The following is a 25289-nucleotide window of genomic DNA, read 5'->3' as shown; positions in this document are numbered from 1 at the left end:
GTACTCTCAATTTGTAAGAATGGTCCGGGACAAATCGAATGTCACGACCATCGACAGATCGTTGATCGTGCACACTTGCACAGAAATAGACCGTGTAATCAAAGGTATTTTTACACCCATTCCCACCGGCTTGCCTAATTTAGACATTCCAATATCTTATAAAACTAATTCCTTTTAATAGGAACCTGAATGGAAACAGCGTTTCAAATGTAAGGCAACCTTTAAAGCCTAACTGCAGTAAATAACCTAATCACTGATATTATTAACCCAAGATAGGTTATAGGTGTTCCAAAATTCAAGCGCTTAAATTGTAAAGTTGGCCTTTATACCTGTTAACATCTATTTCAGTAGCATTCCAGTCCAGTGATCGAAAATCGAAACCAATGCTAGACTGGATCATATAGTTTACATTCATTCCAGTAATTTCATCATTCAGTGAATTTATGGAAATTATTACCAAAACAACAATACGTGTTCCCTATTTACCATGAGTTCATTCCTTTTTGTGTAATGTTTAGGTTTCCTATAAATTATGTATGTATTTATATCCTTTGTCTTTCTGGTACCTCGTTGTACATTTTGCTGCATTTGTTATCCTCTTTTGAGTCTCTCCTCTCATCTACTCAAAGGTTAACTGGAAGAGATCCCTCAAAGGGATAAGTTCGCCGTAGTACTTTTTACTAATTGTATGTTACATTTAATATGTATTTTGTACAATAAAGAATTTACTACTACTACTACTACTTAACGTTTAACACATTCACTGCCGGGAACCCACCTGGTGGGCGCTCGTGAATTTTTTTCAGATGCCGGACAACCCGCTGGGTGGGTTGTTTTGTACGCAGCTATAGACCACCGGTTTCTGGGGTAGTGCGCCGTTTTTTGTCTGGTAGTGAATGTGTTAATCCAGCACTGGATTGGACGTCTACACTATTCCAGCAGCACTGGGTTAAGCGTGTAAGCGGTAAGGGAATCAACAAGTAGACCATCAATCCAGTCACTGGACTGGAATGCTCACAGGGATGAGTATATTCCAGTGCCGGTCCACATTATTCCAGTTACATTCCAATGCTGGATTCGATCACTGGACTGGAATAATACTGTATGTGTAGGCAAGCAACTGGGACCCATTTCTCGAACGGTATTAGTCTAATATTATTAGTGTGTTGCCATGGTAACCCATACGACTTGACAGTTCGTGGACTAATTTTTTTTTATTTTATTAAAAACTGATCGGCGATTGGCTCTAGTCACACCTGATGGAAAGTGAAGACAGGGCCTAAGATGGAGCTCACCGATTCAGTAAGATAAGATAAGATAAGATAAGATAATCATTTATTTGATAAAACATGAGTTGATAAGCTGTTAGTATACAAATTAAGTTCTTTACATGTTCGGCTGGAATTTCAGCATTCAAATATTAATCACAAAAATAGTAGTAGCCTATTCACTCTTGCTTTAAGAGACCGAGGTCATATTTATCAGGGAATACAGAGGGCAAACCGTTTAGTGCGAACAAATGGAATGCGTACCACGAACGGGTGCATTCGCTCCCCACGCCTGGAAGTCCGATGATAGAAAGGGGAAGGTGGGATCAGATCGTGCAGTTCCAGTGCGACTCGACGGCGATGCTCAAGGCTCTGTAATTTTGACTTGATAGATGGGTCATCGCCAAAAAGTCTATGAGCCCGGCGCTCTGTTAGTTAATATTATGAGTCTAATACCGTTCGGGAAATGGACCCCTGTGCACGTGATGCATACCGTTAGAGAAAGGCAAGCTTCTGTTCAACAGCGACTTTAACAAGCATGAATGGTATGCGAAAATTCATCAATAAAAACAGATTTATTCGAAGGTAATGAAATAAATATTGAAGTATTTTTTGTGCTCCAGTATAACCTATCTACAGTTATATGTACGTGTTATAATTACATAATATCATTGAACCTAATAAGACCCACGGTCATCTCCATGTCCGTGTAATTTAAACCATTTCCTGCAGAAGCTAGACTGGCCGGTAAATACCTGAAACAAAACACGTGGATTTTAAGAAGTTGTTAAACTGACAATCTTCATTTCATTTAAAAAAATATTATTTAGATAACTATACACTATTGAGTTTACTTCTATGATAGAAACGCATATATAATACATGAAGATAGAGGATAACACCTAGCTAGATCGTTTTTTTGGCCCCGAAAATCCCATTATAGCAAATTACATTGAAATCGTTAGTGCCGTTTCCGAGATCCCCAAAGAATTGCTCGTTTAAAGGTATAAGATATGTGTTTCCACGTACATTTATTCTGAGGTTGTGCAAAAGAGGATTTGTATTCTATTGTAAACGTGCTCAAAAATATTTGAACACGCACTCTAACGCGTTAACAATAGAGGCGTGTTCAGATATTTCTGAGCACCTCGGCCGTTCGGATTTTTCTGATGGCGATTGTACCCACATACTTAAATAATAAAATTTACCTCCAACAATGTGCATCATTACAATTTTGCAAATAAATGTATCTTTAAAAAGCTGAATACGCGTACAAATTCTATTAGGTCCATAAATGATATTTATTGAGGCATAAACACGATTGATATAACACGTACCCAAATTTCGTCGTACTTAATCCATCAGTTACACATTGCTCCATTAGCACACGTCTAAGTTGAAGTGAATACAAAAACACAAAGTACTTGTAAATAAAGTGTAATGTGGATAAAGGTGATTTATCACTTACGGCCATTTTGTCGTCTACACATAGATTACCACACCTAGATAAGCTTTATAAAAAAAGCTTTCTGTCATATTCAAGTACATTATAAAATTGGACACACACAAGTAAGAATTGTTAAAAAATTAAATTAGAAAGGAATATTAATTAACCCCGTGACCCGTGTGGTGTCGGGTTAAGAATTTCACCACCCCCTTTCCTCCCGTTGGTGTCGTAGAAGTCGACTGTGGGATATGGTTTCAAGTGTGTTGTGGGCGATGGGTTGGCAACCTGTCACATTTTGCAATACCACAATTTCTTTATTTTTTTTGAAACCCCTTAATTGCTAGAAGTGGCACCTAAACTAGCAGTTTCATGTGCTCTGCCTGAACCTTTTGGGAATAAAGGCGCGACTTTATGTATGTATGTATGTATTTTTAAATTGGACAATAATAATAAAAACAAAAAAGATAATGTCAGGTCTCATTAAATGTAATTTTCCGTAGTTTACTACCGAAGCATGCGACTTTGTACGCGTAAGAGTAATAAACTTCTCTTTAGTGCTCTCGCACCTAATTGTAACCCCCATTTTTCTGATATTTTTATGATTTTTATTCCAATGACATTTGGAAATAATATGTCAGTAAGAAAAAAAAATCTAAAAACTATTCATCAACGTATTTTAAGTATGAGAGCGTCAATATGTCATGTGTCGTGACCCCGATATATCTTACATGCTCCGTCTAGTGATTCAGTGATCTGGCTTGTTTGGCGTGTGAGTTATTACACGTGGGAGTATAGAACATATGAGGCTAAGTACAGTCACCCACAAATCACGTACGCCTTACCTTCAAGTTAGAAAAAACTTTGTAGGTATACGTCAACGGAAATGTATGTAATCCGTCATTGTATACAATTCCCAGGAAATTTATATTATACCTAAAATCGCCCGGAGATATGTGAAATAAATTATTTCAGGCACATAGCGATCGGAAATGTATTAAATTCAACATTTATGGCAACAATTCGTTTTCGTAGGGGTCGCAGTTCTAACCTTACTTCTTCTGGCAACAATTAGTATTCGTGGAGGCCGCAGTTCTAACAAAACCCAACTTGTTTTTCTGGCCACAGTTTCTTTTTGTGGAGGTCGCAGTTCTAACCTAACCTAACTTACACTTCTGGTAATAATTCGTTTTCGTGGGGGTTGCAGTTCTAATCTAACCTAATGTACTTTTGGCAACAGATTGTTATGTGCCATTGTGCAGCTTAGTAACGTCTTTCATTCATTTTATTCACAGAAAGCATTAGTTTAGTAGTACAGTCAGCATCAAAAGTAGCGGATGAAACACTCCTCAACTTGCTAGATAAATTTCTATCAAAAATTCCGGAATTTAAATTCCGTTACCATTTTTTAACCCCTGACGCAAAAAAAAGGTGTTATATGTTTGACGCCAATGTCTGTCTGTAGCATCGTAGCTCTCCAACGGATGGACCGATTTCGATGCCGTTGTTTATACATTAAAGCTAGTTTCCTTGCGGCAGTTCTTAGGTAGCGGAATGGAAATACCGTTACCATTTTTTAACCCCTGAGAAATTTATATTGATTTCAGAAAAAATATCGCCATAACGGCTAAGATAATCAAAAGAGAACCACGTTTACATTTTATAATTTCCCTTCTTTACCTGCCAGACAGATATGTAAAAAAAGATAGGAAATTAAACTCCCTGCCTACTAATTGCAGAAAAGAACGCACGCTTATTAGTAATAGGCTTAAGGAGGCTTAACGCTTAAATGTTGAGTGTAATCCAGCAATCGGCCGTCTCCCACGATTATTAATTCGGTAAGGACCTCGCCAGGTAGACGCGTGATCGGTTTCCAAAGAGAATTACGTTTTTTTTTTTTAATTTGTGATAGGCAAGGGCTCCTTGACAATATTTTATTATGAGAGAATGAAACGATGATTAGCGATGATCGTAAGTTTATTTTGTATTTATGTATCGTGCCGTACGATCACATCTGAAAATATCGATACGAAAGTGGCAAAAATATGTAATACACACGACTTTATTGCCCATATATTAAGGTAATGTATACTACATACACATTTTTCGTATCGATAATTTCAGACGTGACTGTACCTTACACGCGTATTTTTTTAAACTTCTTTATATTTTTGTATGTTTATTCCATTATTGAAACTTTTATGCCTGTGACGGGGGAATCATACACGTATCATTATGAAAGTTTTTTATTCCTTTACTTTTAACAAGACGTCAATATGATTTTCGATACACAATTGCAAAACAAGTATCGAGTTCTTCTTTATTCAGCAAAAAATATGATTCTTCGAATAATATCATCTTTCATTCACAATTCTTTGCAAATATAAAATTATGCTCGTCTAGATCTAGAAAGCATGTCATTAGACTCATGCTGAAATTGCTGAAAAGAACACTATCAACATCAAAGAAAAACCCTTTAAAAAAAACTTTAAAACAAAGTTAACACGTCTCCATCCAGTAATTAAACGGTCTCTTCTTTTTATTTTCCTCTACGAGTATTTCCCGCCGTTTCGCCGCCATATTGAATTCTCTCTGAACGGAAGTATTAAGTCTCATAATTAATTGTCGGGGATGTTGTTCAAATTAATTGTGTATTAAATTAAAAGTGGACTAGCCTCGTGACGGAAGTGATCCAATTACAAGGTTATTTGATTATGCGACAGTAAATTGGTTTTGTATGTATATAAATGAGCTTATTTTGTTGCTCTATTTACTTACCTACCGCTATTGCCAACCCAACCCAAATTAAGCACGCAAAACATCTAACTAAAGTTTTTCTTTTTATTACTTACTTATTACTTACTACTCCTTCGGTAATAGTGGTAATTATATGCGATTCGATAAAAAAAAAAAAAAAACAAAAAAAAAAAAACTATTTCCCTTCTGCCGAAGCATAGGTACAGCTGTACCTATGGCGGTGCATGTTATGACTCGTCCATACACAAAAGAAGATCAAGGTTTGCAACATTAGTCTCTGACGTTTGTCATTTTCTACATATTTGTGTCGTCTTTACAGGTTGGATTTTGTATGTAATGAGTGAGAAGTGTGACTGTGTGCACGTTTCCCCCCGCAAATATGTCAGAATGATTTGTTCGGTAAGATATCACTTGGGCTCCTCCCTTCCGACGTGTCAGAAGGCCGGTGTTGCTCGAAGACTATATAATATTATATAGTAAGTAATTTCTTACTTACTATATCTACTATATATATACTATATTTCTTTATTACTTATATTTTGTGCTACTGATTGTCAAAGTCTGAGGAGAGTTGAAAATTGAATGATTGTCAGTCAATCGTTTACGATAGTTTCGATGTTATTTTATTTACATTTAAATGTTGTTGTTTTGGGTGACTGATAAAAAAACGACCCCAAATTTCAAATTTAAAACGACAGCTTACATAAACATCAACATATTCAAAACATTCTTTGCAGAAAAAAATCATTGATGTAGTATGGTAATGATGTTAAGTTTTTGAGCTTTGCAACACAAGAGCTTTATTGAGCTAGGGATTCAAGGCGCCGGTTCGAATCTGGCCTTCACCACTGGAGGGCTTCGTCACTTTTCTTTGGTATAAGACATCTATTTCAGTTTATAGCTTTCTTAAAGTTACGATCCTTACCATTGCGAGTGAGAAGTCCGCCCATAAAATAGATCAACGACAATTTATGATAACATTTTAACTTGCGAAAGTAAAACTTATTCTGATTGAGGCATTTTTAGGGAGTTTGTGAAGTACGAAGTTCAGGCACGAATAGAACAGGGTCTGGAACATCGTTTCGTTTATTGGGTACTGTATTATTAAAGACTACGAGGGTGGGATGATAGGTAATTAGCAGGGCCTGTACATTTCATGCCGCTGACGTAAAAATGACGTAATTTCACATGCAGGCGGTTTTTTTATAACACTACAAATTTTGATAGTTAACATATTGACACGTAAAAATTACACTGTTAAAAATCGAAAATATGTATCATTTAATAAACTAACACTGTTTTATTTTTTGCGTGACAGTAAGATGACAGTTAGTTATACGTTTCTGTACTGATTGTCAAGTATCTATATCTGTTAGTAAAGAAGTTAAAAAATATTGCGAAAAGACTAATTGGAATCATACTCTATGTAGCGTGATGTCATTTTTCCGTCAACGGCATGAAATGTACGAGCCCTAGTATTTAAAAATACCCTGCATTTTTATTTTATTTGCCTCCTATTTATTAATGGTTATGCTTGTCCAGGCTATGGGTATTTTTTCCATTGTAAACAGCTCATTCGGCTCCGACCTCCTTGCCAGCACCTACATTACAATTAAACCCTATTGTTAGATGCCCAAAATAGTACGAATCGAGGTGACATCAACAACAACACCATAAATGAGTTGGCGCTATAAAAGTCTCCCGCCATGTTTAACGTCAACTTGTAATGGTTTCTTTCTAAGATTTATTTAGCTGATTTCGAAATAAAATAAAACATCTTGCTTATATAAAATATCAAGTTTCAAATAACAAGTAAAGTTTGGCGAATCAATTTCGACAGTCAAATAAGGCTGCTGAAACATGAAAGAAACCTTTGCGTCACAGTTTAAAACAAGTTTAATATCAAAAAGAGCTACTTTTGCTGTTTAGCGTGCGGAAAGTTGGATTTCGCGAACTAGTGCTTTTTACTTTTCCACTTGTTCCAATTCATGACTACTTATTGATGAGTGAATGTTAGTTTCCTTTAAAAGTCGTAATCAGCATAAAAACCTACTGTTACTGTAAATACTTTCCGCACTAGCATCGAAATGTACTAGTTTCTGCTCGCATCATTTAACCAAATCACTGCAATCTCTATTAAAAGAACCTTTAGGATAGGAATACATCAAGACGCCTCCCGTCCCTTTTATAGTCCGACGACGCAACAACACAATTAAAACAGTATAAATGCATAAGCATAAATACTAATTAACTACCACGACACACTGGCACATATTAAATACGTGCATCGCGTACTACCAATTTAGAGAACATCATTAGCGCGTTTGACACCGTGTTATTACTTTATCAGGTGGACGGCGTTGTTCAAGACGTAGTTTATCTGTGGTAATTGATTCATGGAAGTTTGGTGGTCATAGACTAAAATAAGTTCTACACGGGAGAATTAAAAAATAAAACAATAAGATTTTTGCCACGCTTACACTTAGCACAAGTGCGCCGCGATAATGTATCGCGCGCTACCAGTAACTATTTAATTTGTGCCTCATTTACGTAATATTAGTACCTACTCGTACCCTTTCAAACATAAATTAGAAAAAAATGCTAGTGGATTTCATATTTAAATAAATTGTAACCGAGTACTCAAAAAATAAATCCTTTAGCAATACCTAAATGTGATTCCAGTCGTTCGTAACTCGTTCATGCGTTCAGACCATTCATTCATTCAGTGAACGAATGGGAACGACTAATTCAATTTAGTTCAGTCAAAAGCGGTCTTTGGATGCCGTGAATTTCCCGTACTATTCGCTGGATTCGTAATCAACGTTAAAAAGATGGCGGTATTCGCCAATAGATTGTTTTTACTTTGCCTGGCTTTAATTTCTTTAAACTGAAATGACATGATAAAAAGAGCGATTTAAAAGGTTTTAGGCTTGCTTAAACTGTAATATTGAGGAATGGATTATTTGGGCAAAGAACATAATGGCATTATCAGATTGAATCCAACTGATGGGTGAATTTTAACCAGTATATATGTCGGCGGCCGATCGTAAAATCAGGCAGATCGTAATGTTTTGACGGTAGTCACATTAAACCAATAGATAGGTAGAATAGGTCCGTTAGGTTGCTCCAGATGCCCGAAGGGCAAACTGAACAGAAATAGAAGCCATGCGTCGACTCAGGGAACGACGAGATAAAGATTTTCACGTTTCACGATATGCCTTGGAAATTCACGATCTGCCTGATCTTACGATCGGCCGCCGTCATATACAATGACGACAGCGCGAGTATAGAGCGGGCATTGATAAAGATAAAGCAATGCAAACAGAGATTAATGATTCGCCGTACATAAGACATAACTCGCAATGAACATCTCTTTGTTTCGAATTAGAGTTTCTACATACAAAACATCTTTAGTAAACACAATATAGTTTAATGCTTGAAGTCTATGATTCGCGAGAGCTGTGAACTTTAAAATTAATTACCAAGCCGCTAAGTCAACATAAACTTGTTAATTAAATTAGGAAATGTCAACGTGCCTTCTTGTTCGGATATCGTTTGTTTAATGTATACATTTAGGAAACAGCCAAGAATTCCTTACATATCTAATAACTAGTGGCTTATTGCTGGAGACCTCTCGAGTATAACTTAAAACAGTTAAAACTGAATAAATAAATGAACGGCTCCTCCATTTTCTAAAAAAATCTAAGAACTAAATCGACAAAAGAAAACTAATTTGTTATCGAAACTACTCACAATATTTCACGAAGATCGGTTGAGAATTGCGACATGTAAAGGAGAACATACGAAAGCATTTTTACTAAAGTTCAAACGGAGATCTTCGCTATAAGAGATCATTCCTACCATGTCGGATGTCGGGTCCGGATTTCAATCGGATGTCGGCGCCTCTGTTCCCACTAGTCGGTTGTTGAACATGATCGCAGCTGGCGCTTACGTGCGACAGTCAACACGAGACGTCTGTGCACCGACCGACCAAGCTTTTGTTGTGGTGTATTATTTACGAAGGAAACGAGCAATGAATGCTAAAAAAAGAATAACTGAATTGAGAATGATTTAGCAATAAATTTCGCGTCAATCGCCATGCAATTATTTTCAATTGCTTATGTTTATATTCATTTAAAGTTCTGTACACCAACCCCCTCTTTCCTAAACTAATGTGTGATAAAATCTTCAGGCTTTATCCAAACCATAATCCACATAAATGCCACAATTAAAGTGCAATAATAACACAACAACTCCGGTTGCACGCTGCAATGTCTGTGCGACATCTACGACATGGTCGGCCCCGCAATCCGACAAATGTGAACAGCGTCATACTTGGTTATAAGCGAGCGAGATCCGACACATTTTTTTGTGTGTGGCAAGTGTGAATAGCTTCATATAAAATGTTCTGCCACTGTGACATCCGATTTAAATCCGGATCTGACATCCGACAAGTAGGAACGTGCTCTAACGCTCGGTGAACTAAGGTCAATTTGGTGAGGCCGTCCTGGTGTGATGAACGTTTGTCAAATCTAACAAAGGGTTGATACTTGATAATCGTTTGTCCCTGACCATCATTTTGACATTTCTGTTTCTAAGAGACACAATTTATCAGAGGTTTGTAAGTTGCTAAGTTTTATGAATAAGTTTTAGTTCGTTTTATGACTATTTGCGAGATATCCGGTAAACTTTCTCAATGTTCTCATCTCATTTGTGATTCATACAGTTATCAAGCCAGATCGCCCACGTTTAGCTCAATAATATAACGAGATCGCTTTGCCGTATTTCGAATAAACCTATAAATATTTAAGACAGCTTCCGCTTGCGACCTGCTTGCGTAGGGTTCATTAAAAACTATTTTATTTTCAAGGAATTTCAAAAGTTGTAGGTACAAAGTACAAAGCTTTTCTAGGTCCTACATTTCGTGTCACCTTTTAATTTTATAAATGAATAAATTTTGATTTCAATTGAAGAAAGAATATAATTCGGGTTATCTGGTATGAAAAAAAAAATCGCCTAAGGCGAGTCGGACTCGCTCACCGAGGGTTCCTTAGTATTTGTTGTTATAGCGGCAACAGAAATACATCATCTGTGAAAATTTCAACAGTCTGGTGACAGACGGACAGCGGAGGCTTAGTAATAGAGTCCCGTTTTACCCTTTGGGTACGGAGCCCTAAAAAGCTTAAGCATAAATTAACAAGATGATACTTACATACATACACAAAATTTCATGCCATGTTAATAGGTAAGGTGTTAGGTGTTTCAGCAACGGCTTACCTGAAAAAAAAAACATTTTTGGATTTATTTTTCTAGGAATTTTATCATACTAATTTTATGAAGTAGATTGTTTTCCATGATTATAAGGCAATAGTACGAACATTTGTCATTTAAGTCCGTTTGCTCCATGATAGCCACAGGAAAGACGTAAAATTATATAATACTAAGAAAGTTTTTTACATCTACAGTGTCCATTAAAGATAATGTTAAAAATAAATCATAATAATCCCAATAACTATAGCCTTTGAATGTTCCGCCAACGTCACAATTATACGCCTACAAATCCGCCCAACTTGTATTATTTAGGCAGTTACATAAGTTATTACTTAAGTGTTACATTTCAATACATAACAAGGAGGGTAATGACTATTGTACCTATTCAAACGAGAATGTCAAGTACATTCACCTGTAATAATACAATCAAGATCAGGGATTCAAACGATAATAGACTCTAGTGTTATCAGTTCGTGACCATGACCTGTAGAGCTAAGATGGTTGGCTCTTTATCATTTGTCACCATGCCTATCACGTTCTAACAAGTACATAAGTGCGACAGTGGCTGGCATAGTGACAAGCGATAAAAATAGAACCATGCTGCCACTGCTGTAGAGCTAAGATGGTGGGCTCTTTATTATTTGTCACCATGCCTATCACGTTGTAACAAGTATGTAAGTGCAAAAGTGACGGACATAGTGACAAATGATAAAAATAGAACCATGCTGCCACTGCTGTAGAGCTAAGATGGTGGGCTCTTTATTATTTGTCACCATGCCTGTCACGTTCTAACAAGTATGTAAGTGCGAATAACGGGCATAGTGACAAGTGATAAAAATAGAACCATGCTGCCACTGCTGGAATCGCATGTGTTTCCATGACAACACAGGGCTTGTGCACACATCACGCGAGGTTTTTTCGGCTACTTTTTGACCCCCAACCAACTTGGTGATATTTGATGAGGTTTTTGGCTACCCCTCCCTCCCCCACATAACCTCACGTGTATTTTTATAACTTTTTCAATCAAGTATTATAAATATTAGGTAATACTTTTAGCTTTCTCTTCATCTATAATGCTATAATACTTAGAAAAACTTAATTAATTACACGGATAAATTCTATGTCTGGTTTAACTTATCGCCTGTATTGTACACTGTATAATACCTTATGAAGAATGAAATTTTAGATAGATAATGGTAGGTAAATTTTAGGTAGACAAAAACTTTGCCCCCTTGTAAAACAAATAACTATCAAACTCATTAAAATATCGAAAGAGGCCAACTATTCCGAGTGACTACAGGTTTGCAAAATTCGAGTCACTGTGACCTGTGACTGGAGAGTGACTATCTTTTTCTTATCCCCAAGAAAAGGGATGAGTATAGTTATTTCTAACAGCAGATGACACAACTTTAGAACAATATTTTACACTGCAATCGGAAATAAATAAATCCATTTCCTTCCGAGTTTATGTTGGAAAGAAATACCTACATTTACCCAGGTGTGCAAATAAAGGTTCTCATTTCAAGACTAGAAACAAACATGTCGGCGTTTACCTTGTAACGTGATCGTTTATTGCTTTCTTGTCGTAGTTCAACTTCAACATTTATTCAGCATATAGGCCACAAGGGCACTTTTACATGTTAACATTGAATTTACATACAAGAAAAAAAAGCACATCAACAAATATAAAATACAATTAACCGAAAATATCAATGCAATAAAGGATTATTGGCCGGCCTGGTAGTGTGCCACGTAAACATGGACACCGACATAGGAAGAAACCGGTTTTTATTACTCTAAACCGGTAAAACTAACAAGAACTGTTCTCATAAAAACCGGTTTAAAAATAACTGTTTTTCGAGCGAAATCGAAATTGATAACGGTTTGTAAATTTAACCTATTTCAGAGCCTTGGTGTGCCGCGTAAACAAAGACACCGACATAGGAAGAAACCGGTTTTTGTTTTTCTAAACTGGTTAAACTGACAAGAACTATATGGAAATGTTCTCCTAAAAACCGGTTTAAAAATAACGAGAAATATAAACATTTTCGCCACGTACATGGTTTGGAAATTTAACCGGTATCCGAGCCTTACTAAAAACTATCTTATTTCTTTCCCCGGGCCTCAAATTATCTCCACACCAAATTTCATCCCCGGCAAGCTCGGCCGAATTTCACCTTCCCATACAAACTGAGTTTCATTCTCATTATAAAACTACGTGTTGGATTGTAATGAAACGTTGCACACACAACATGCTGTATATCTATGCCTGTAATTAGTTTAGCTGAAGCTATCCAGCTTATAAAACAAACGAAATAGAGCAAAAGCCAGTCTTGTATGTAAAACATAATATTCGCTATATTTTTTTAACTATGGTATCTGAAGCTACATAAATAAATATGTTTTTGGCAAAAAAAATCGTTTTTGGTACAGTACAAGCTTTTATCGCCGACTCCTTTTTTTCCACAATCAACCAATACTCTAATACTCATCGAGGCAATTCTAAAAACCCAAACACAATTAGGTTGCGTTGTTTTATCACAGAGTTCCTATGGCTACCTCCTGTCTCCATCATCAGATCAGCTCGATGGTACCGTAATATTGCATTGACACCCGACTTACATATGTATGCAAATTTTCAGCTTCATCGGAAACCGGGAAGTGGGTCAAATTTAACTTGCAAGATTTGTCCCACAGATACTAACAGGACAAGTTAAATAAAAGCTTGTAATTACAGGCATAGATATACCAATATCTGGGAGACCGAGCCTTGCTCGGAAATCATATTGAAACTCAAAAATGTGCGTTTTCCCAGAGATAAGACCTAGCTATATCGATTTTTCGCCCCCGAAAACCCCTATATAGCAAAAATCGAAATCGTTAGAGCCGTTGCCGAGATCCCCGAAATATATATATATAAGAATTGGTCGTTTAAAGGTATAAGATATCCTATTGTAAGTACAAAGTTTCAGAGCAATGTAGCTAGCCGTTTTAAAATGAGAGCGTGACTACGTTTGTATGGAGAACCGAGCTTGCTGCGGACTCTTAAGCGTGAAGAGGTAACAGACAGACAGACAGACAAACAGACAGAGTTACTTTCGCATTTATATTATTTGTAGGACGCGCGAAAAATGAGTGGATTGCCATAATTAAAATAATTTTGTATAATATACTTACCTATATTCCCTATCCACCTTGTGCAATTGTGATTTTTAACCGACTTCAATTTCATAGAAGGCGGAGGTTCTGTATTCGGTTGTGGCTATTTTTTTTAATGTATTTTTTTATATCGTAATATCAATTCAAAAATCTCATATACGATCAAATATAATGAAATTTCCGCACCAAGTATTCATATCTCATACGGACCACGCCCGCCGGTCAAAGAGAATATTAACGGCGCGTATTCTTTTAGACGACGGAATTAATCCTGCCATGTGTAACTAACATCGTTGCTAGTTTCCGCCTTTATTTTTTACTGGAAAATGCCTTTCATAGACCCAACCTTTTTTTAATATATTTTTAATCACTTCAAAATTGGGAAAGGAGAGGTTCTCTCTCATCTCATGTTAGACATGCATGCAGTGGCAGCACTAAAAAACGACTTTTTTCACGAACTTGAAGTTTGTAGTGGCGTTTTTACTTTGTTGCGTGCTTGAGGTTAAATAAACGTACTCTGTGTAAGTCATATTCAAAGATTTTCAATAAATTACGAAGTATGGCGAAAGGTTGTAAAAACACCCAAAAAGGCGTTGTCTTTAAATAAAAAGGTTTGAAGATTAAAACCCACGCTTCGCCTAAAACATCAAGAAGATTAAATCAAGTCTAAAGTCAAACCTTATCCATATACAAATAAGTAACCGTTTCGCTGTTTTAAATTCCTCCGCGTTATGACCCATAAAAAAAGGACTTATTTCGTTTAATGATCCTCCTTTGACTCAAAGCGAAAGAAATGTAAACGACAAAACAAGATCATGCGCCGATAATTCTCAACTGAAAAATAATAGTCATCGAACCAATTTCTCAAACGCAATAGATATAATGTGATATTATAGCTTGACGTAGCCTTTGAAGTAAGATAAAAGGTGCAGAATAATTGCTCGCGCCGGGAATAAATTGCGATCAAATGGCGTTTTTAATCAAAAGGCAGGCCAACGGCGTTTAATACTTTCAACAATTGACAGGAAACCGCTTAAAAACTGTTTTATCCGAGACGTGTTAAATAAAGAAACAAATCCGTAAAGGGATAGCTTATGCATACATTAGATTCCAAGCCTCAGTTCCCAGAACCGCGCAGGTATACCGTTTGTTTGTTCACTGCTTCACTGCCCACACCAAAAAAAAAAAAGAGTCGAAGTTTGATTCAGCAGGAATCTTGATTACAAATACCTTTTCATATATCTATAATAAAAGGATTTCCCGCCAGTCACGAATACGACAGATCGGACGAAATAATAGAAAATGAGATTTGGAAATACAAATCCCATTTAATAAAGACCCATAAACGTCTTTTCAGAGACGTATTTCCAATACTAAGCAAAATTAGGAGACCGATTTAAGCAAATTTCGAGAGGCTTCTAGTTTTGTGAGCCTTTGCAGAAGTTTCCGAACGGTCGTCGACAGAAAAAAGTTTGTATTGGACATTGCGAAGTCGTGGAATACTTTATTGGTTCTAAACAGCAAAGGGAACAACAACTTCTGAGGACTTTAATTAAATAGAGCCTGTATGTATGTAAGCACTCCTTTTCAAAGCGCTCTTCAAGCTAAGAGCGATGCGGAAAAATAAAATCATTCTCCCTTTCATATCTGTGAAGATTTTTCCAGTAAAACCTAAATGCATTTTAAGATAAGGTACAGCTAGCAAATTTATATTCAGCAAGGCATTCGGAGGCAATCAAAGTTGCCAAATGAAAAAGTTGAACAAACCGATCCCGGTTTGTTTGCGCCTTTCTCGTTGGCTCTTTATTATTTTTTATTCGCGTTTGCAAGTTGGCAGTACTGACAGTACTTTCGGATTTATCGCGAGGCTTGTCGGCCGTGACGAGGGCACGCAAGGAAGCTCAGAGACAAATGTGTTTTATAGCGATATGCGATAACGCTCACTGAATACCAACCAGCCGTCGTATCATTTGTCTAAATCATGCCCCAGATGGGCTCGATACGCCATGTAATATGTAAACAGAGAATTGCTTAAAAGGGATTTCGGAATAGGCAATTATTCTTGATACGTTTCTGAACTGTTGATTTTCTTTGGTATGTTTTCATTATAATCCGCAATAAGTCTGCATGACGTGGGTGTGATAGGAAATTATTTTCTCTTCCATTCTTAATAATGAACATAGCTGTGGTCGGACAATGCTGGCGCGTGGCTTGAACGACAAGCTGCATTTTACTATCGGAGTAAGCAATAATGGCCCTTTTTCTGAAAGTAGTAAGGGTGTGGAAGATAGATTTGTTTGTAAGTGGGTCACGGGTCCGAATCAATAGGACGTGGTCAATCAAGGGCCGGTGGAACTTGGACGTAATGACGGTTAAGATCACTTATCGAGTTATCAGCGGAGGTCTAAAGGTTCGATTTTCACCCGAATACTGGAAAGGGTTAAGTTTAAGAAACGTGTGGGATAAACACTTATTTTTATCCCTCTGGGTTGGTTTTAGTTCTATGTGCCGATTTTACACCAGCGAAAGATTAAAGGCATCATTCTTTTATATTTTATATAAATCTTCGTGAAGCTAGAAATATTTAAGAAAAAATGGCTTGTTCGCTTATAACTTTTTCAACAAGTCTTCCAAACGAACCAAAAGGATATGATGAACCATTTTATGCCAAAAATGTCTACATAATTTTAGAAAAGATATTTTTTTTTATTCTACTTAGCCGTATGATTATACATATTAATGATATATGTATTTCAAACCTAATAATTGCTGATAAAACTTTCACATTCCTTAAGGACAACAAACGACCCTGACTGACTGAACAAACTTTCTGACGACCGGTTTGGCCTAGTGGGTAGTGACCCTGCCTACGAAGCTGATGGTCCCGGGTTCAAATCCTGGTAAGGGCATTTATTCGTGTGATGAGCATGGATATTTGTTCCTGAGTCATGGGTGTTTTCTATCTGTTTAAGAATTTATAAATATTTATATATTATATATATCGTTGTCTAAGTACCCTCAACACAAGCCTTATTTGAGCTTACTGTGGGACTTAGTCAATTTGTGTAATAATGTCCTATAATATTTATTTATTTATTTATTTATAACAAACGCCGTAGGTTGCGAGTTGGGAGTGAATGAATTTTTATAATGGCTTCGGACAGTTTAAGGTACCATTCTAATTCAGACTACACCAGCTTTACTGCCGCGACATTACTGCCGGCGCCTGCCCCAACTGAAAACACCTAGACACCAACTACGCAACATAGTAGGATTAATTATAGGACATAACACACAAAACAAACACCGAGACAATATGGGTAAAACAGAAAGCCCCATGTGCAGAGCGTGCATAGAAGAAGAGGAAACAACAAAACACATTCTCCTAGACATAGGGAATCCGTGCACACTAAAAGAGGCAATTAGCAACCCGAAAACATTGGTAGGCTTCGTGGAGGAACTAGGATGGTTAGAGTAGCGCAAAATAGGCACAATGATTGTCGACTTGCGGAAAATGCCCAGAAGCACTAACTACTGCCGGTGCCGACTGCATTGCAGCAGAAACAAGGGCGTTGCCAACGTCGCAGCTGCCCTACTCCCTTATAGATATATTTTTTAACTAAATGTATGGCCCTCCCCCTCCCCTTGACCAACGGTCATACTAAGTGCCCCAAATCCCATCATCTGGCGACGTCCGTGTGCAGGAAACGTCAATATCAATACGGTCATTTTATCGAGGTACTGCAGCAGTATTGAAGTTACAGCGACGGCATTATCAAAATCAATGTTCCTGCTCGGTCTAAATCCGAACGCTACTTTTATCTTGTTACACGTCGACAACACAGAATGAGTGGGCAGTTTTGGCTAGTATTTGAATCTTGGTAAGATTAGCCCCGTTGAGTATTTAAGAGGAAAGCGGACGGCCGCTTCGCCATACAAATTTTATCATTTTCCTCTCTGAATATTGGCAATATAGAACACGTTTTTACATAATTTGATGTATATTAACAATAGCTATGCCCCTACGTTTGACTTTTTTAGATTTTTTGATAATTGTAAAAATAATTAAAAATCGAAAAAAATCAAACGTACGGGCATAACTGTAGTTGATACACAACAAAGTCGCAATATTTTTTTTTATAATGTAAATATCCAGAGAGGAAAACGTTTGTATCAAAAAGCAATTTCTCTCGGGTCCTCCACTTTCCTCTTTAGAGGGGGCGTAAATCCAGGCAATTAGAAAGGAACAAAAGATATGGCACGCCGCGCGAAACATGCAACGCAACTACACATTTTTATATTTAAACAAAAACCCTTCCGAAAGGTCGGCAATTCATCGTCACAAAATATTCCGTTTTTCCTTTAAAATAAAAATTCTATCGATAAATCGGTATGTCATTAAGTTTTATTAAAATGTTGGCACAATCTAGACGCCTTCTGGAATAACGATCACACTTCAGCTGGTATCATTATCCAGAGAGGCCGCGTGGCACAGAATAAATAATAGTACTACCGTACACTTCCTACAAAACCGAAGTTTGACAGCGATTCTGGAACGAATTATGTTGTCTCTTTCTTATGTATGGCAGTATCCCTTTTCGCTATTTAGGATTGTCAAAATTCAAGTCATTATCTTATCTGTGGTTGTGTACGCCAAGGAACGTCAAGTTTTGGCAACCCTAATAATTGCTCGTACCAAAGCCGAGAACGCCCGAAAGGTCCGTGTCATCCCACTGACCGTGAGTTCAGGTACTTCTGTCACTCTCACTGAGCATAAGCATGAGCGAGATGGCTGTGCGTGCCCGGGTCGCCGTATTATATTTTTGAATTTTAATTTTGTGTTGTAACAAAAAAAAAGTAATCGATGATTTCGATCAAAAATAAAATTACGCATATATTTGTTCCTGAGTCATGGTTTTCTATGTATTTAAGTATTTATAAATATTTATATATTATATATATCGTTGTCTAAGTACCCTCAACACAAGCCTTATTGAGCTTACTGTGGGACTTATAGGACATTATTACAATTTGTGTAATAATGTCCTATAATATTTATTTATTTATTTTTAGAAGCAACTGTCATACTTTTAGCTTTTATGCAAAAAAATACAAAATTTTAATTTTAAGGTGCGTTTTAGACTATGTTCGTGATTTTTTTAAATAACGAAAGTCAAGAAATCAAGTTTAAAATCAAAGAAGTTACTAAAGGCCTCAAGATTGCTAATTAAATTTTTTGCAACCGTACTGTGATCTAAAAAAACCACTACAATTTTTTTAAACTAACTACTGCACTTAAAACATTCGCGGAAACAAGACTCGGAACCGGTTTTAAAAATAGCGGTAAATACTAAATACCGGTTTATCTCGCTTTAACTCCGAACTTTCATAAGAACGCGAATGTTTTAAAAACTTTATTGTAACATTTGTAACCTAAATAAACCGGTTTATTCGGTAAGCGATGAGACGGCCGTCCGTCTCAGTGGTGTGCCGCGTAAACAGACACCGCCATTGGAAGAAACCGGTTTTTATTTTTCTAAATCGGTAAATCTGACCAGTTTATGGAAATGTTTTCCTAAAACCCGCTTTAATCATAGCGGTTTTACGAACGAAACCGAATTTAAAAGGTTTTGCGCCAAGAGCATGATAAGATAACGGTCTGGAAATTTGACCAGTTACCGAGCCATGCGCGGAATGGCCTCCTGAAATAAAAATACACTGAAAACGAGTTCAGAAATCAGGTAGCTTCATATTTTTCTATTATGATAAGTTCTATTAAAATTATTCTTCTTTAATTAAATTAGTACTAGTACTAGTGGTCCGACAGTTCCGAAACGCACTGGTCACTGGTTTTTTATATCACTTGCGCTGGGTGTTTCCTGTACCAGGGGCAAATAACTAAACCATATATTGTACTTCCCAAAAGATATAACTTTAGATTAACAACTTAAAAAAATTACGAAATCTTTAGATGTTATCATTTTCAAAGAAATTACATATTTTCAATGTACGCTGACATGCTACTGCACTGTACAATGGCCCTACTTTTCAGTGTGTTTGAGTTGCTTGTCACGTTTTAAACATAACAAAATTGGCAATTTGCAATACATAGAATAAACATTAAAGTGTAATAAAAATCAAAACATAAGTTATTTTTAAAAGTTGCTGAAATGTTGGTCAGTTTGAGGAGTACAGTCTACTACCAGTTTAATTTATTGCTCCTGTTACCGGAAACACCCGGTATATATCTAAAAAGAAAGGCCATCGGTAATTTTGTTTCACGATTTTAACACGTCCATAAAAGTTTCGGTTTCGGCTGTAACGGAGTCAATACCGAACCTTCGGTTTCCGTAAGAAAAACCGGTTTCGATCGGGAAACTATTATATACAAACATCACTATTATATATTATTACTTACAAACATGAACGCTTCAAGCATAACTCTTGTTTTGGGAAGTCGTGTAGTGAATATTTGTAATCGTGATATTCATGATTAATTGGTACATCCAAGAGATTCTTGTTTTCGCTCCCATAGTCCCGTACATAGGACATATACAAATATGATAATGATGACGTAATCCTGTTATCCCTCATTAAGGACACAGGGCTCGCAGAAGAATTTTCCATTTGTCGCGATCTTGAGCGGCTACTTCCAGCTCCTACAAAAATACAAAAATCCCTACTCGAAATCACTACCTGAAAATGATACACCCGTCTGAAACGCGTAGTTCCTAAGCAAATGTTATTGATATAACATTTATACAGCATATTGATGTATGCTCACGGTATACGAAGAGCCTGCGGCAGTTGGACACGTGACTCCTATACAAACAGGAATTAATTTTACCTATCAAACATACCTATAAGGCATACCTTGGATGCGGACCCGCATGCCGCTCCGGTGAGCGAGCAGGACAGCGCTACATACATAGCGCTGTCTCGCTCGCACGCATGCAGTAGTCAATAGGAAAATTCGAAATGCCGTGTTCAAATACGGGAATTGTTTGGTCAACCCTTTCTGATGACGGTCAAAGTCAAACTTGATTTAGAATTTGCGAAGCTAATATTTTCCTTTGAAACAGGTGAAAGGCATCGGATTTCGAGGGCAATTTTACCTACCAACTTTCCCAGCCCAATATTAGAACAAAGGATTGTATTTTTTTTCTTTATCTTTAGCGCATTTTAAAAACGGTCAGCGTCAGATTTGTACAGCCTTACTTATATTGTTTTTTTTGTTTCGTTTTTTACGTCATAAGAGAAAAAAAAGTGAATTATTCCTGATGTGAATTTTATTTAACCCACGACGTAAATAACTGCAATGGCTTACAGACCTAAATGCAATTCCGATTTTATTATGATATGATTTTTTTTCTACTTTACCTTTGGATTTAATTTTGAATAATGATTTGCAAGTCGTTCATTACAATTTGCGTATTCTATATATAAATAAACATCGTTAAAATAAAAATATGGCAAGGTTAATTGACAGCGCTATTAAATTTAGTATTCAAATATGTCACCCAAATACAATGCCTAATACATATTCAGGCTCCTGTTCTGAACCTAGACGCTGCCCGTGGAGTGGCAATGAGATTCAATGACGAATCGAAACACTATTAGCATACGTATGGATATGATGACGTCATAGCTTCCTGTCGGACTAGACGTTTAGTCTCTGGCAACACTTGAAACTGTATAGCTTGGTCCCAATATAAAAAAAACCGCTTAAAATCTAATTCAATATTTTCACTCCTTCCTTCATTCAAACGAAACTCCACACAAAAACGTAAAATAGATAATGGTTAAGAAAAACGACAAGATTTTCTCTTGCATCAGCAGTCAACAGCGGTACATTAATTCTGAGACAAGAAAATTCTGGTAAAACTTGCATGAGAGTTCGATGAGAGCTTTTTTTTCGATTCGATTTAGGAAATTTTCCATAATGGCGGAGCCTTACATTTATATGTATAAATAGGGTAAGACCCAATACCTACTAGGTTAAGTTTCCTGTAGATATATATTTATTCATAAGACTAACATAGATTTTTAAGAAGCTACTAACCCAGGGGTTCCCAAAGTGTGCGCCGCGGCGCCCTGGTGCGCCGTAGAAAGTAAAGAGGGGCGCCGTGAGTTCTATCATTATCCGAAACCACAAATATTCGCGGGTACCTATTTGAGCGCTCGCATCGGTAAATAATATAGCGTCGTGTCACTCTTTTTCGACCGTGATTTTAAATTTACAAGGGCGCCGTTGCAAAATACTAAACTTGTAACTGCGCCGCATGTTGAAAAAGATTGGGAACCCCTGTACTAACCAATTTCTATGGATTATGGTCCAAAATAAACAATTTTTTTTTTTTAAAGTTTAATGTAATGCTCGCGAGGTCTACATCTCACAGAGCCACTAGTATTAATAGTACACCCAAAGCCTACAAAACTACTAATACCTTAGGCTAGAAACCCTACTACTACAAGAATGAATGCAGGCGTACATAGGCTACGGAGACTGCTTACCATCAGGCGGGCCGTATGCTTGTTTGCCATATATGTATAAAAAAAAAAGAAGGGAATTAATCTCACGCTTTTCGGCTTTGAAAGCCGTTATGTAAAGTTTTAAAGGGAGTAATGAAACATTTTCGAGGAGTTAAAACAAAACGAAAGCGTTCTGACTAAGCGAATTAAGATTTAATACTTTAAAGGATCTTCTGAGGTGAGAAGTAAAAAAATCTGTATATAAATATAGTGGCAAGCCAGAGTTTGTTTCTTTTTTTTTTTATACTACGTCGGTGGCAAACAAGCATATGGCCTGCCTGATGGTAAGCAGTCTCCGTAGCCTATGTACACCTGCAACTCCAGAGGAGTTACATGCGCGTTGCCGACCCTAACCCCACCCCCTCGTTGAGCTCTGGCAACCTTACTCACCGGCAGGAACACAACACTATGAGTAGGGTCAAGTGTTATTTGGCTGCGGTTTTCTGTAAGGTGGAGGTACTTCCCCAGTTGGGCTCTGCTCTAGATCTGGAATGACATCTGCTGTGCTGTGCCCTACCACACAAGGCGAGATGACATTCACATTGCCCATACCTCTCTTTTGGACGTAGTTTAAAGACATACCCGGGTCGATCACTTTTTCTTCAAAACCATAAAGAGCATAATTACAAAAGGTCCCAACATAGTAGGAACTACTGTGAACATTTACATGGTGTTATACAAAGACCTTTCGCTTGCTTTTTGGTCAAAAACGTGAAAAAATATGCACAAAATATGTTATGTACTGTAGACACAAGTGGAATGATAAAAACGACAATTCAAAGAACATGGTGCTAAAATATCCAATGCCTGTCGAGGTCGACCGGATGATTAAACAATAGGTGCGAAAGATGTTTTGTCCACATCGACAAGTGATATAAACGCGATGATTATCGCGTTGATATGTTGCCAGAAAATGAAACATCATTGTGTAACCTGTTTCATGGTATAAAAGCTGTAACAAACGGGCGTACCGGACCGCTACCTTGATTCGTTTGATCTAGTGGAAGGTGGTCCGCTGTACGTTCGTTACGGCCATATCTCACTGCAACAAGTCGCCGGCCACCAACAAAATTTATACAGCCCTATGGAGGGTATCTCACCTGGAGTCCGCTTGATTGCGCAACCATGAGCGTGAGATATGGCCGTTAAGGACGCAGCTGTAAGTGAGAGCGAGAAGCAGACTAACTGGAGAAGTACCTCCACCTTACAGAAAAACCGCAGCTAAATAACACTAATAGACCCTGCTCATAGTGTTGTGTTCCTGCCGGTGAGTAAGTTTGCCAGAGTTCAACGAAGTTGCGGAATGTTAGGGTCGGCAACGCGCATGTAACACCTCTGGAGTTGCAGGCGTCCATAGGATCCGGAGACTGCTTGATTGTTACTCTAGATTGACCCTATATCACTCGTGGTCACGACAATGATATATATTATGAACGTTTCCATACAAAGATAACAAAGTATAGAATAACGAGCTGTCATGTCATATACGTCCGTATTTACGAACTCATTTAAAATACAATGACTTTTGTAGTTTTAAAATGGAGAATATGAGATTACATGCTGACTCGCGGCGTAGTATTTCGCAAGTAACAAGCGCTCTTTCACTCACGCATCTTCGTAAACAATAAACATGAGGTCATATATCATATCATACTTAGTTCGGTCGTAAGTTTTGTCACAAAGGTTTTGACTGATAAAATGTAATACAAAGATTTAATAAAAAAGTTTTCCCATGATTTGAACGCTTGTTTTATACTGATCGAAACGTAATATAATTCGTTTAAAATTTAGATCGCGTCTTTATTTAATACTTGTGAACTTTGGGATTGTCGTTAGACGCAAATACGCGGCCTGATTGTGAAAATTTATACTGTACAGACGAGAGTAAAAATCAGTATCACATTAATAAAATAGGTACAATTGTTTATTTGTATGAACCTACTTTATTAGAACGTTATTTTATCACCAACATTCAGTTCTCCGACGAGTAGGTGCTTTTTGAGTGCCATCCAACGAGTAGGTTTGGTAAAAGTACAGTTGCAATTTTGCCAATACTAATACACATGAGTTATATATTTTAAGAAAGATATAAGATCAAAATCACCTTGAACAGGTCGCGTGTTTTTTGCATGTTTCTTTATAACATTTTTCCATATATATCATAATATTATGCAAAATTGAGAAAGTAAATTACGTTAAATTATATTATAAGTAATTCAGCGTTAAATAATATATATGGATAATAAGGGATCTGTACATATGGTTTTTATATCAGTCATAACCTTTTTGACAGAACTTATGACCTGACTAAGTCAGAATCAGAATCAGAATAGCCATTTATTAAATTAATACTTGCGTAGGTACATTGTTTACAGTATTTACATTCATTGATTATATATTTATATTTAACGAAATAATTATTATATTCCTCACGATGTTTTCCTTCACCGAAAAGCTAGTGGTAAATATCAAATGAAAATCAATCAATGAATATCGGGCTAGCGTGGGGACTATAGCCCGAGCCCTCTCGCACATGAGAGGAGGCCTGTGCCCAGCAGTGGGACGTATATTGGCTGAATTATTATTATTATTTAATTATTATATTAAAATGGCCTCTCCTTCAGGGGGTACGAAGGAGGCGTGGTAATAAAACTCCATGGGTCCTGCTAGGAGTTTTTTTTGTGACTTACAATGCAAATGGAATTTACATTTATTTATTTTACGTTTTTCTTCTTTTTTTTTTCTTTTTATTATTTCATTTAGATAAACGCGTTTTTCCAAAACGAGCTCGTTCCATGACCATTCCTGACTAAGTAGTCTGTGAGTATTCCACGAGTAGAACGTATGAAACATGGCGT

The 25289-nt window shown here is 37.0% G+C and overlaps 1 protein-coding gene and 1 long non-coding RNA gene across 2 annotated transcripts in view; both read right to left on the bottom strand.

Annotated features, from left to right (window-relative positions):
- Nucleotides 1-25289, bottom strand: part of LOC133530647 (calsyntenin-1) — a 340667-nt gene that overhangs the window by 302900 nt on the left and 12478 nt on the right. The window lies entirely within an intron of this gene.
- On the bottom strand, nucleotides 1825-11356 carry LOC133530776 (uncharacterized). The gene is made up of 2 exons (XR_009801376.1): nucleotides 10682-11356; nucleotides 1825-2023 (listed from the first exon to the last, which is right to left on the bottom strand). It is a non-coding gene; the product is annotated as an uncharacterized LOC133530776 (long non-coding RNA).

Source organism: Cydia pomonella, chromosome 23 (assembly GCF_033807575.1).
Source record: "Cydia pomonella isolate Wapato2018A chromosome 23, ilCydPomo1, whole genome shotgun sequence".
Classification (NCBI taxonomy): domain Eukaryota; kingdom Metazoa; phylum Arthropoda; class Insecta; order Lepidoptera; family Tortricidae; genus Cydia; species Cydia pomonella.
The sequence above is the reverse complement of the archived record's forward strand: the minus strand, read 5'-3'. Positions and strand labels throughout refer to the sequence as shown.